Source organism: Mustelus asterias, chromosome 1, assembly GCF_964213995.1.
Source record: "Mustelus asterias chromosome 1, sMusAst1.hap1.1, whole genome shotgun sequence".
Lineage (NCBI taxonomy): Eukaryota > Metazoa > Chordata > Chondrichthyes > Carcharhiniformes > Triakidae > Mustelus > Mustelus asterias.
Window position 1 is genome coordinate 81,194,957 of NC_135801.1, and position 13,871 is coordinate 81,208,827.

The window sequence follows — 13,871 nt, forward strand, 5'->3', positions numbered from 1 at the left end:
TTTTCGTCCTAGTTTCTTCCATTTAGTTCTGACAGGAGAAACCTATTGGCTGGTGGAATTGAAGGCTTTTAAAATTGTCAGTTATTATTTATATTGCAAAGCAGGCTGCTTGCTCTCGAATTTTAGGTTGCAAAAGTTTCCGATCCGTTTTCCAAGCTGCAAGGAGGAACATGCCATCCGTGTTGGATCGCAGCTGGTCTGGGGAAAATTCGGTCCAACTCTTGTTCAGGATGCCACTGCTTATCATATATCCCTGCGCTTGTTACGTTAGCCATTCCTCCACATTAAAAAAAAAGCTACAAACCCCTCTTCCAGCTCCCAAATCCTGAACGGGAGAGCTTACTGCAGCTGCCGCATGCATTTGGGGAGAGGAGGGTTGAAACAGTTAACATTGGGAGTTGCGCGGGGGGGGGGGGGGGGGGTGCGGCTGCCAACTCCAAAGTGGCTTACGGCGCGATGATCTTGAAGAATGTTTGAGCAGTGAGTTATTCTAACAGGAGCGGTGATCCCCGGCTGGTAACCTCGACTGGTGCTGCCAGTTGCCTGTGAAACTTGAAACCTAAAGCAGAGAGGTTGAAGGTTGTCAGTACAGCACTGACTATTGCAGCCCCGTCTGGTACACACACACACACACACAGATCACCAGACAGACAAACAAACACACTTTGTCTCTCTCTCCCCCTGTACAAACTCCTGCATCTCACTCTCCGCAAATGCTGGCACTTTTATTTTCAATTGGATGTGACTGTACTCAGCTGTAATAAGGTAGCTGCCAGCAGATTCCCCCCCAACCCCCTTCACCCCCTGGGAGTTTGTCGATACAGATGGTCTGAACAGTCAAAAGAGGAGAGAGTGGGGTGGGGGGGGGGAGAAAACTTTTCATTGAAGTGATAGCTTATTTAAAATCTACTTCCTCTCTGGGCTGGTGGTTCTGCTGCAGGGTTTATGGCTGTTGGTTCTTCTGGTGTGCGAGCAGTTCTCTCCGTTTGATTCCCGCTCTCAAATTCTCATCCAGGTCCATCCACACTTCCTCGTCTGGCCCCCCCACGGTAGGTACCTTTTTAAAGTGCTATTTGTGCGCGATGGGTTGTAAAGGTCGGACTGGTCAGACAAGAGCCTTCGCTGCAGACCAGGAAGCAGCTGGTTGTGTGTTTGTGTGCGACGGTGCTGTATTGTGTTCGATGGCATTGGACAATGTTGCTGTTACTTGTATTTCAATGATTGACTTGGGTTAGATTAGTTTGAACAGCTTCTGCCACGTTTCGGCTGGGCGTGTGATGGTTAATGCTGACAGATCATTCAATACAAATGTATTCTGTGGAATTCAAAAAAATCTGCAGCCTTCTGTAAACTAATTTAGTATCACTTCTATCTGTGGAGTTAGTATCCACTAATCAAGCGTTAACAGATTAGTAAGTATCCACCTCGGAATATAGTGCATAACTTCTTTGTTGTACTGGAGATGTCACCAGGGTCGTCGACTTTACTGTCAGAATATGATGCATGAAACTTCAGATTACACAAAACTCTTGATCCAGGGTCAATGGAACTGCTCGGACATAGGGGGAGGGGGTGGGGTATAATTATGAATAATCTCTGAAGCACATGAGTTGACTATTCCCCTGAGAAATATTAAAACGATATTATTCTAAAGTCAGTCTGAGCATGCCCCGAACTGACACAAGGTAAGAAGTCACTGTTTGGTCCTGGAATGCCCCAGTCACTTGCATTGTTTTTATCTGTGACTGGAAAATCAGAGTGGCCAAGTCTGTGCTGTCAATGAGCAGATATATTGCAGTCTGGTTAAAATATTTACCATGGTCTTAACTGCTGGTAGATTCATTTACATTTGACATCCACAATATATTGGAAAAGAAACAGTTGAAAGCTGAGACGTGGTACAGTATAAATAGCTTTATTAAAATAAAATTGGATCAGACTTGCATCATGTAAGATCTTTCTATTTATTGCAGACATTTTACTGGTGTTCTCCACTTGCTTGGTGCATATTTTGAGAAAGGGTTTTAAAATCACGCAATTCAATGTACACAATATTAAAATTAATTTCCCGTGATATTCCTTGATGAACGTTTCACATCACAAAGGATCTTTTCTTTTACAAAAAGGATTGATATTTCCATTGTAGAAGAAGCATTGTCGACCTATTTGTGGCTGTAAACTGAGCGTGTTCTGTGACTTTTCCGCAGTAAAATAAGGTTTTTCCCTCCTCTTCCCAGAAGAGTAATAATTTTAACTGCTGACAAGGGGGCAAGATCGAGGCAGGAATTTCTGCGACTTCTGCTTTCCACAGTAGTTTTGCTTGCAGCTGCAGTGTCTCATTTATGTTTGTCTCTGCTAGGCTGAGTCTCTTAAATTGCAGCATACATTTCTTTCATTAGTGTGCTTTCTCCCTTTGCCACCCTGTTTATTCTGTCACCCCCACTGGCATGGGTTCACATCTACCCCCTCTACATATTTGTCAAGCAGAGATCTGACACTGCATGTGCTTGGAGGAAAGGAATGTTCTCTGTCTCCTGAAGTTCAGGCTGGAACTGCTGTTTACACGCTCAGCAATGGACAGGGCTCCTTTAAAATATTCCCTACAAGCAGCAGTGTGCCAGGTTCAGGTGTTGCCCTCCACCTGACAGCTGCACTCCTGCACTCGCCAACAGGGTCATTAAATAACAATCCCAGCAGAAAGTCTCGGTGATCTTAAGCAGGGAAATGTTGCAGTACTTTTGCCACTCTCACAGATAAACCAGATTCAACGGTAACTTTCAATAGAGAATTGAATATGTACTTGAGAAGGTAATGCAGAAGGCTGTGGGGAACTAGATAGAGGGGGTATCAAACAAATTGGATAACTCTTTCACAGTCATGATGGACAGAGTGGCCTCCTGCACTGCAAGATTCTATGCGGTCAGTTGAATCAATACGGATCAGAGACCAAGCCTGGACTGCCGGTCCTTAAAACTCACTACCTAATGGATTCACATGGAAATTCTAGTTAATTTTGACAATGACGAGAGGAGTGTGTGTGTCCGTACGCCCCCCCCCCCTCTCCCGACAAATAGCATGAATAGGTAAAAATGCCATGTACGCCATTTTCCTGGAGGTTCCAAATGATAGTGGATTACTGGGATAACCTTTTGGAATGTAAGTGCCATGGTCTGTTTGTTTGTCCAGTAAGTCATCAAGAAAGTTTAAGAGTGACATACCTCGATTGATAGTACAATGCTGCCAGTATACTCGAGAGTCAACACTCCTGTCAACCACACAATATATTATCTCAATCCTGCCACCCTGCCAGGGATACCATGTAAAACATTGGGGTTGAGGGGAGGGCAGCTGCAGCATTGAGTTTCTTATGTTCTCATGTTTCCATTCCCCAAATACAACTGCAGTGTCCCACTTAGTGTAATTCGGAAGCAGGCAAGACCAACTGGGTAAAAAGTGTCTCGGTGTAACAATAAAAAAACATAATTTCTGAAAAAAGTGACACAGTCCTACTTTTTGTTGTATCAAATGAAATTAAACAGTTACTGTAAGACATAGAAAACTAGATTAATGAAAGACTATTTTGCGACTATTTAATTTCAGTTCAAAATTTATATGGGTTACCCACTTTGTGTCAAGAGTGTAGTTTGTGATAAGGATGTAACAGTGTTGTCTTCCTCCTTCATTTGAGCATGAGCCATTCTGTACATTGGCACAGAGTTAGAACCATGGAAACTGTCCATGTGTTGGCCATATTAGGCACCATCAGTTCAATTGGACACAATGACTACTGCAGTTTGAAACAGATTGTGCACTGTGCAACTGATCAAAAATGAACTGAAAATGAAACTTTTATGGAAGTTAGAGAATTCTGAAAATGCTAAAGGAGTCGAATCAAAAGGCTAAGAGGAATCTATTACACACCCACGTTTCATTCTCCATTGTGACACTTTGGGTAAATTTAGAAAGAATTTCAGTGTAATTACAACAAAAAAAAATGAACATTGCAGTAAACTTTGCAAAAAAATGAAAACAATTGCTAAACACCCACATAGCAACATAATGTCTGTACAAGTGTGCATTGTTTAGATTTCTACCCAATCAGCCTGTTCGGAGCTGTAATTTTCTTTATTGGACCTGTTTGCCTGTGTTTCGTTCAGTGATCATTCCCCCAATTTCTTTTTCAATGTGGGCCCCCAGCTCAAACCACCAGCATTGCATACAGGCGTGTCAGTCCTCCTGACACTTGTAAATATTGCTGTGGGACTTGCCACCAGGAGGAGTAAAAGAGTGACCCAGGATGTATGTATGTCTTTTAGAGTGTGACATTCTTCAGTGTGTGCAAGAACTGAAGATCTTGAAATTTTGTGGATTTATTTTGAGTTAACGTATTTAAAATAGTGCATTCCAAAATTTTACAGAAGTATGTGTAAAGCTAAGTCACAGCAAAATTTTAACCCCCAATCTCAGATCTGATTTATTGCTTAGGTGAGACAGGGATCTCACTGTGTAGCAAATCACAGGCATGACATGGTGTTGTACCACTGTAGTACAGCGCATTGACATGACAAGACATACTAGGTAAGATGCTTGTCTTTATAAGCATTGCTGAAACTTAAAGATCATGTTCTGGTATGTCCTTTCGAATGCAATACATAAATATTTCTTTTAAAAGCAGATAGAAAGCTCACTTTGACAGGGGATTCCAGTGTGATTGGAATTACTAGAAAACCTTCAAGATTTTTGATGGATTTGGAACAAAATTATTTTTTATCCATTCACCCTTTTGACTTCTGCATATCTACCTTTGCTCCATTCATAACAAGCACATTACCATCACATTAATGTTTTTTGCTTAACCTGAAATCTTCCAATTGGAATAACAGTCACTTGACAGATATTGCTGTGTGTGATGAAGGAGAGTGACATGCCCCTTTCAAAAGAAAAAAGGAATCATAAAAAATACTTCTGGTTTCCTTTCTCATTTCATAAAATCTAAATACATATACTTGAGACCTTAAAGAATGTATTTTAAATCCCTAATGCCCCCACCCCACCCCCCAACATCAAACAATCCAGCTTCCGGACCAAAAAAACCTGGTTGGTTGTGGCAGCATTTTAGTTGAAACTAAGTGGTACACACCGGAAGGTTCTGGTTTGCATTGACCATTGCCAGAGCAGCAGTTGACTTGCTAGAGTTGGGCAATGAAGTGGGAAATCAGCCAGAATTGCCAGATCTCTGCCTAATGATCATTGTTGTACATGTTGCAGCTGTCGAATGAAGACAGAACACAGTTAAAGTACAAAAGCAAAATATTGCAGAGACTGAAAATCTGAAATAAAAACAGAAAATACTCAGCAGGCCAGGCAGTATGTCTGAAGAGCAAAACAGTGTTAACTTTTCAGCTTGCTTACTTTTCGTCAGTCATCAAACTCAAACGATAACACAGAATCTGATATCGGATGTAAAGTGAGTTATGATTATCACTGATTCTGAAAGAACCCTCTTCTTTATTTTCTAGCATGTTCCTTCCCGTCAGCCTTGCCTCCAGTTTTCTCCCCTTTATTATTGATCTACTGAAAACAGGTTGGGGGTTACAGCCCCAAAACCATTGGCTCTCCATTAGCTCATCCAGATAGTTGTTTTTCTGAACATCTTCCTCTGTGACAGGTGGGATTTTTTAAATTGTCGGATTTGACACTGCTGCTCCTGGTGAGCTCAGTCTAAATCAAATATTCAGCAAGAGTTCACGGTGTTGCCAATGCTTTTCATGGCAATTCAACTCGGAGTGTGAGATGTTTTGTGCAGGAATTACATATCTACAACAACTTAAAGGACAAGGCGTCAGCAGCAATCAACACTTTTGGGGAATGCTTTAGTGGTCAGTTGGAGTTTGCAGAGCCCCCAAGTTGTCTGAGACGTCACTGGCACAAATGAAGCTGAGGACTGAGGCCCTCTTGGTTGAGAGAGAATGATTAGAGAAAGGAGGTCGTGCAGGCCACTCAGTGGCGCATGAAGTTTAATAACTTTACGAGACAAAACAAGATAAGAGGAGTCAGCCTCAGCTTCCAAAATGTACTGTCCAATGTAGGTCACATGAAACCTCTTCACTGTGTTGAAATGTTTCAAGTGCTCCGCGTTAATTCAAGAAAGCCCTTTAAATCTCAGCTTTCACCTGCAAGTAGTCTATCAGTCAAAGCCTTCCATACATGAGGGCTATTTCATGGGACGGCAGCCAGACACACTGAATCACCTGGGCGCAGCAAAGATTGTGTGTGTCATTCAGATGGTACATCTATAAAAGAATCTTCCCAATTTTCCTGGGTTTCACAATCTCAACATAGTGTGTGCTGCCGCCCCCCCGCCCCCCACCAACTGCGAGCTTGTTACATCTCCATTTAGCTCGGTGGGACTATAGTATCCTACAAGGGAAGAGCAGCCATAAAATCCTGGCCCTGGAGATTCAGTGCACTGTAGGACAGACCCAGAAAAATCACATTTATGGTGACTGCCAAAAGATTCAACATATTATGTAGTTTTTTTCATGTACCTGTCTCATCTTGTGGCAACAAATTGATATCCTCATATTTTGCATTATTTTCCAATGAATCCAAAAACATGAGAGAGGAATTGGCCAAAATTGGAAGACCTCTTCTCTCAAGCCCCAGAAGGAGGAACCATTGGTGCTCATGAGGACAGGGAAGGTGGTAGGCAAATGCCAGCTGCCAGGTCATCATGGCTCTTCGCTTGTGATCTTTCTCATGATTTTGGACTATTTAACATTAAAATCAGTAAACTAGGTCTTAAATCCTTGTGCCTCTCCTACAAAACTCTGCTTCCCAGCTATTCCAATCTCCTTCTTCACAGGGCAATTTAGTCACAGCAACCCCGATTCGATTCCCAGCTTGGGTCACTGTGCGGAGTCTGCATGTTCTTCCCGTATCTGCATGGGTTTCCTCCCGGTGCTCTGGCTTCCTCCCACAGTCCAAAAGATGTGCTGGTTAGGTGCACTGGCCATGCTAAATTCTCCTTCAGTGTACCTAAACAGGCACCGGAGTGTGGCGACTAGGGGATTTTTGCAGTAACTTCATTGCGGTGTTAATGTAAGCCTGCCTGTGACACTAATAAATAAACTTTAAATCTCGAAAGTTTAGTGGGGTCTTGATGCAAATTTGATGTGATTAGAGGGACTACAATGGAATATGAAAGCAGGCTAATTGGTCATATAAAAAGGAAATAATAAAGGCTTTTATTGGCATATTAAGAGTTAAAAAGTATCAAAAGTATCACTCAAGAATGAGGGGGAAATGAATGAATGATGGACAAAGATAAATAGATGTGATTATAAATACTTTTTCAAATGATGGTGTGAATGAAAATGTATGTACACATAGGAACATTATTATAGAAGTATGTGTAGGCCATCAAGCCTGCCCTGTCACTCATAGCTGAATATCTGTATCACCTTGGACTTTCCTACACTGTTCCCACATCTCCTGATCCCCTTAGTACTAAAGAAGAATATGGAACAACCATTAGAGGAAATATAGAAAAGGAATGGTTTCGGGCAAGAATCAAAATTTAAAATGGATAAATGGCTGATCCGGATGGCATCCACCTTTGGATGGTGAACAAGGTCAGCAACTAGCACAGCTTCTGACTACATCTTTTCAATCCTCCTCAAATATCCGAATTGCGCTTTGGAGGATAGGAAATGTAACATCTCTGTTCAAAAAGGATGAGAGTGATAAACCTGGATAGCTATACGCCAATTAGACTGAATTCATTTGTGGGCAGACTCATTAATACATAATTCAGCATCTAATTACTGATCACTTAGAGGCACCTGATGTTCAAGGATAGCCAACATATACTTGTTAAGGACAAGTCGAGTTTGATGAATTTAACAGGATTATTTGAAAAGGTGACTGCCAGCAGCTCCAGCCTGAGTTTCAGGAGACAGAGAACGCTTCTTTCTTCCAACCATCAGCAATGATACACCTCTGCTTGACAAATTTACTGATGGTATTGCTAGTGGGGTCAAAGGTCAGGCAGGGTGGCAGAAAGAGCAAACACTAATGAACAAGACGTATGCTGCGGAATATAAGAAATTCAACCCAGCAAAGGTAAACACAAGTGAGGCACTGCAGCAGCAAGCAAAATTTCCATCAAATGCAGAAGTTGCAGAAATTTCTGCCTCTATCATCGATCCTTGTTCGCAGTTAGAAGGAATGATTCAGTTAGTTTATATGGATTTGCAGAATATGTTTGATAACATATCATATAGGAGGCTTGTTACAAAAATTCATACCTATGATTAAAAAAAAATAACAACATGGGAAAAAAGTTGGCTGACAAACAGGGAACAATTGCTAAATGGGCACTGCTTGATTGGACAGGTGTTGGAAATGGGCCCAGTTTTGTTTTCAATACATTTGTATGATTAGCGTCAGGTACGGTGAGCACAATATTACAATGTACTGATGGCACTAATGCAGGATGTTTGATAAACTGTAAAGGGGGCGGTAAAAAAAATCAGGAGGTTGCAGACAGGTTAATAAAATGAGTGGATAGATGGCAGATACAATGTAATGAGAAGATTGTGAGGTAATACATTTAATTGGGGAAAAGAAGAAATGGAAATATAAGATCAATGGAAAGATTTAGAAGGATGAAGAGGAAGAAAGAGGTATAAGGAATTACATTTATAACTCCCATCAGGGTGCAAGTAAGTAAAATGATTGTTGGACACTGATACGTTATAGATTTTGATCAACAATGCACAAAAGTTGACTTACATGGAGTCTGTTCTTGACAAGATTTAGGAGTGTTTGTAATGGAATGAACCATAGCCATTGAGCTGGTATACACAAGGAAGAGGCTGCAGATGAAGGAACATTTGTGATCAGAAGAAGAAAGGATAGCTGAAGTAGTGAGTAGATATGATGTAAGAAAAGAAGGTCTTCCCCATCAAGATGGCTCTTACATCCAGTAGTGGGCTGTCCTCTGCATCCTTGTTATGTTCTTGCTGGTTGTCTACCTGCTTCCACTGCTGCCATAGGATGCCTTGCTCCTCTAGGAATTCCATGAGGGCCCATTGTAGCAGGGCAAAGTTGTGCACTGCGCCACCAGAATCCTCACCATTCCAACTACACTATACTGCAGAATGCTGCTAGCCTGATCCAAGGAGCTGGTGCAACATTCACAGTACATGGAGTCAGCAAATAAATTTAATCACAATCACAGAATTGTTACCATGCAGAAGGAGGCCATTTGCCCCATCATGTCTGTACCAGCACTCCAAACGAGCATTATGACTTTGTACCAATCCCCTGCCTTTTCCCCGTACCTTGACACATTGTTTCTGTTCAAATAACCATCTGATGCCCTCGATTGAACCTACTTCCATCACTCTTCCAGGCAGAGCATTCCAGACTCGAACCATTCACATTCTCACATCTCATCTGCTTCTTTTGTAAATCACTTTAAATCTGCCCTCTTATCCTCGATCCTTTTACGAACAGGAGCACTTTCTCCCTATCTTCTCTGTCCACCCCCTCATGATTTTGAACATCTCTATCAAATGTCCTCTTAGCCTTCTTTTCTCCAAGGAGAACAGTCCCAACCTCGCCAATTTATCCTCATAACTGAAGCTTCTCATTCCTGGAACCCCTTCTGCACCCTCTCCTATGTGTTCACACCCTTCCTATCGTGTGGTGCCCAGAACTGTACACAATATACTAGTGCCTTTTATAAGTTCAGCATAACCTTCTTGCTCTTGTATTCAATGCTCCTATTAATGAAGCCCAGGATACTATATGCTATATTAAAGTAAAGTTTACTTATTGTTCCAAGCTTACATTAACACTGCAATGAATTTACTGTGAAATTCCCCTCGTCACCACACTCTGGCGCCTGTTAGGCTTAATGCACCTAACCAGCACATCTTTCAGACTATGGGAGGAAGCCGGAGCACCTGGAGGAAACCCATGCAGACACGGGGAGAACGTGCAAACTCCACACAGACAGTGACCCCAAGCCGGGAATAATCGAACCCGGGTTCCTGACACTGTGAGGCAGCAATGCTACCCACTGTGCCACCATGCCGCTCTCTCCACCTGTCCTGCCGCTTCAATAATCTAAGAACTTTACCACATATTTTATATTGTCTCTCCATGTTTTTCCCACCAAAATGCATCACCTCACACTTCTCCACATTGAATTTCATCTGCCACCTATCTGCCTACTCCACCATCTCGTCAAAATCTCACAAATAGCTCCTAACTAAGATTCAAGAACGATCACTCTTCTCTATTTTTATAGTGACAAGTGCAAGGGAGGATCAGTGAGGAACTGCTCCTCCAATCACAGATTCGGTCTCTCCCAGGTTGTTGCTTCAGCTTCTCCAATCACATGACTTCTCCGTCTCGCTCTTTTTGTCTGATGATGTTCTGTTAACTTGCTGGGTTGTCCAGTTTGCTTGGGCAGCAGCACAGCCTGGATGTTGGGCTGGACCCCACTCTGGTCCATAGTGTGTCCTCCCAACAGCCTGATAAGCTCCATGCTATTGCAGATGGTGAGCTGGGGGTAGTTGCGGGTCTTCGTCTAGTCCTGGGATCTGTTGGTGTCCGGCTCCAGATTCTCAATTGTCAGTTAAATGGGGGCTCTGGCATCAACACTATAACACTATAAGCATAGTGACCCTTAGCAGCGACTGGTGAATGCCCCCGGCGGGCAACTAGAGACCAGCTCTGGGTTATGGCTTTGGCCTAAACAGATACCAGTCATTGGGGCCATAGCCTGTCAGGGAAGTGTTATCATAGATTCATGTCCTGGATTTGTTATCTTGCTGGTGGAGAGTCACGGAGTCTCGACTCTGGGAGATACGCCTACAGCGGTGTTGAGCCCAGTTTCAACCAGCAGGTTTGCACCTTGGGAGTGGCTGGCACTGGTGGGCAGCAGTCCAGACTATGTGTTTGTGTGTGTTTCCCTCCCACGCTGTGAGGGGTGGAGAGAAGCAGTGGAGCTTTATTGTGGTATTTTTCTGTTTTATTATAACTGGTTCAGTCATTTGGTATTTTGGACTGATATTTCCAACAATGCATTATAAACTGGAATTGAATTGCAAGGACATTATTTAGGGGTGGGCTGGTTTAGACGTCTGGGCCAGGCAACCTGGAAACACTGAGGATGATGCCAGGTATGGAGGCATGCTGGGTGTAAAGCCTGTTTCGGGATTCTGGCACTATTTCCAAGTTTAAAAATAAAGATTAAAATATGAAATATCCCTCACCCTCACCACCACCCCTAACACACTCCCCATTCCTTATCGTTGGTAACCAACACCACCTCATGCCCCCCCCACCCAACCCTCCATGTCAACCCATACCACTCACCCATCTCCATAACCTCCAGGCCAATCTCTGCTCCTCCACCCTCTCCCCGTGGCCCTTTAAAGCCTCTATGTGAACCCGTGCCCCCCCACCTACTACCCTTTGCCCTTGCATCTATCATGCCAACTCATCTAGTATCTACCAATGGCAGACATCAGGACCCCTAAAGAAATGGGATAAAATAACATTTTTTTTATCTCCGTCCTGACAAAAACCTGGGTCATTCACCCAAGTGAAGGTCAGTGAAACTCAGTTGACTTACAATTAATGATCTTGATTGGTTTACAGTATTGAATCTCATACCTTATGTTAAACTTTATCTGTAGCTTTGCATCCATTACTCTTTCTCCCTAACCCTTCAATTTCTGTTTCATTGCTTCACATAGTTGGAATTTGAGCCGACTCTGATCTTGGTTTCTTATTATAAACCGGGAATTGAATTCACAATACAAATTTGAGGGAAAATACCAAGGAACTAAAGAAGAACAGTGTCTTGAACTTCTCAGGTGATTGTCTGTGTGGAGTTTGCACATTTCCCCCGTGCCTGCGCGGGTTTCCTTCAGGTGCTCCGGTTTCCTCCCAGGTTAGGTGGATTGACCATGCTTAAATTGTCCCTTAGTGTCAGGGGCATCAGCAGGGTTAATACGTGGAGTTATGGGGATAGGGCCTGGGTGGGATTGTTGTCGTTGCAGGCTCGATGGGCCTCCATCTGCACTGTAGGGATTCTATGAAAATAAATAAATTAGCCCCAAAAAACTCAAAAAGTCCCCCCCAAAAAAATCCTCAAAAAAGCCCTTGAAACAACATTGTTTTAACCTGATCTAGTGTACCTTCAGAACGGCATTTTATGTGGAAATTTCTGTAGGCTAGCACTGCAGAGGGCTGGAGGCAAGTACCCTGGTCCCTATTCAGGTGAAGTCCAACCTGTATATTTGTGCTCATGTAATTGCTACTTTCCACATCGGGAGAGTTCCTCTTCCAAAATGAAAACTGGAAGAATTCCATAAAGAACGGCTGATCGGCCCTTTTCCCCATCATCCAAAATCCTCAGGCAGATAGATCTGTGGTGCTGTGTGGTATAAAGGACTCTCAAACACATCACAACCTCTAATAACTTCAATTAACTATTTTTATTGTGTTATAAATGTCAATGCTAAGCCACCTATTAGCACAATAAAGCGGAAAGCATGGAAGCTCAGCTGGGTTGTAAATCATTTGTAGATGCCAAACCAACATTTCAAATGACTAGAAATATCATTCCAGACAGGGAATGCAATTTCAGGACAGATTTTTGGACGTTTCCTATCATTTCTGTTGCCAAACTCGTCTTGTATAATTAAATTCAAAATTTAAAGTGTCTTTTGCCTAATCTCTGCTTATTTATTAGTAAAGTTAACATGCAGGTTGAGCAAGCAATTAGGCATTTCCAGCTTTATTGCAAAGGGTTTGGAGTACAACAATATGGAAGTCTTACTACAATTATGCAGAGCTTTGCTGAGGCCACACCTGAGGTACTTTGTGCAGTTTTTGTCTCCATATCTAAGGAAGGATAAATGTGCACTGGAGGTGATGTGGTGAAGGCTCATTAGATTAGTTCCTGGGATGAGAGGTTGTCCTATGATGAGAGCCTGAGTAAATGTGGTCTCTACTCTGCTTTAGAGAATGGAAGATGATCTCCCTGAAACAATGGGGATCGTCTTATGAGGAGGGATTGAGGAAACCGGGTCTTTATTACCTGAGGAAAAGAAAAGGCAGCACGGTGGCACGGTGGGTGGCACAGTGGTTAGCATTGCTGCCTCACAGTGCCAGGGACCTGTGGTCAATTCTGGCCTCAGGTCACTGTCTGCGTGGAGTTTGCACATTCTTTCCGAGTCTGCGTGGGTTTCCTCCGGGTGTTTCCTCTCACAGTCCAAAGATATGCAGGTTAGGTGGATTGGCCATGCTAAATTTCTCCCTAGTGTCAGGGAAATTATCAGGATAAGTATGTGGGGTTATGGGATAGGGCCTGGATGAAATTGTTGTCAGTGCAAGCTCGATGGGCTGAATGGCCTCCTCCTGCACTGTAGGGATTCTATGATTTTATCCTATTCTAAATAAGATTCCGAAGGGGCTTTACAGGGTCGATGACTGAGAATTTCTTTCCCTTGGCTTGGGAATGAAAGCCACCGGGCACATCCCTAAGATAAGAGATCAATCATTGAAGACTGATAGGAGGAAAAATGTAAACACAGAGAATGCTGGAAAATTTCAGCAGGTCTGATAGCATCTGTGGAGAGAGAATAGAGCCAACGTTTCGATTCTGGATGACCCTTTGTTAGAGCTCCGCCTGATATTAAAATTCTCATCCTTGTTTTCAAATCCCTCTACAGCCTCTCCTCGCCCACCCTACCAACCCCCTCTCCAACCCAGCCCATTTCTGTCCTCTCTCAAGCTCCTCAGTCCTCCAAGGTATCTCTGCTCCTCCAATTCTGCTCTCCGGT

General features: G+C 43.0%; 1 protein-coding gene across 1 annotated transcript in view; it reads left to right on the forward strand.

Annotated features, from left to right (window-relative positions):
* The first annotated feature begins 404 nt into the window (after positions 1–404).
* The window catches only part of arhgap24 (Rho GTPase activating protein 24), a 440,920-nt gene continuing 427,453 nt past the window's right edge, over positions 405–13,871 (forward strand). Inside the window, exon 1 of the mRNA XM_078213984.1 lies at positions 405–1,049. The gene's annotated coding sequence lies outside the window, so the exon portion shown is untranslated. The remainder of the gene's footprint in view (positions 1,050–13,871) is intronic.